Raw genomic sequence first — 706 nt, 5'->3', positions numbered from 1 at the left:
TCCCATTGCCGGTCCCGGTCCGGTGCGGGCGCGACACTGAGGGTTGCGATCCATTGCCGGAAACGAAAAAAGACAAAAAGGAAAAAAAAAAGAAACTGACCTAGAGGGACTGGGCTTTGTGAGAAACATTGATCATTAGTTTCCAGGGAGGGAAAATATTAAAAGAAAAACAAAATGCTGGAGAGGTATTCAATCGCATCACTATTCCTGGGAGGCCCCTCATGATGGGATCTTGAAGTTTGAGGATACCCTGTTAGTTCTGTCACTGTGATCTTATACAAAATGAACAAGGGGAAACAGTTTACTTATTGCAGGTAACTTTAGCCACACAGGAGAAAGTGTCTTTATGGCTATAAGGTCATCACAAGATTTCCTGCAGCTGGTGTGGTGACTGCTCATTAAACAAGCTCCTAAGACAGTCCTGATTTCCGTCTTGCTTTATTACCTGTGCAGTGCATGTCTGTCACTGCTGGTGCTGCAGGCAGGTCATCTGCACCAGATGCAGAATCTATCGTAAGTGGGTTATCGTAAGTGGGTTGGCCAAAAATACAATGAAGCATTAAGAGTGTCAGATTCCAGCACAAGGCCAGGAAGAAAATGCAGGAGATTCTCTCATCTTACCTCATTGATTCCCGAAGCATGATTGAGGCTTGAGGGGAAAATCCTCCCACTGGAAGTAAAGAGGTTTCTCTTTTCCTGGATTCCA

The sequence above is a fragment of the Galeopterus variegatus genome, unplaced genomic scaffold (genome assembly GCF_000696425.1).
Source record: "Galeopterus variegatus unplaced genomic scaffold, G_variegatus-3.0.2 Scaffold29, whole genome shotgun sequence".
Classification (NCBI taxonomy): domain Eukaryota; kingdom Metazoa; phylum Chordata; class Mammalia; order Dermoptera; family Cynocephalidae; genus Galeopterus; species Galeopterus variegatus.
The sequence above is the reverse complement of the archived record's forward strand: the minus strand, read 5'-3'. Positions refer to the sequence as shown.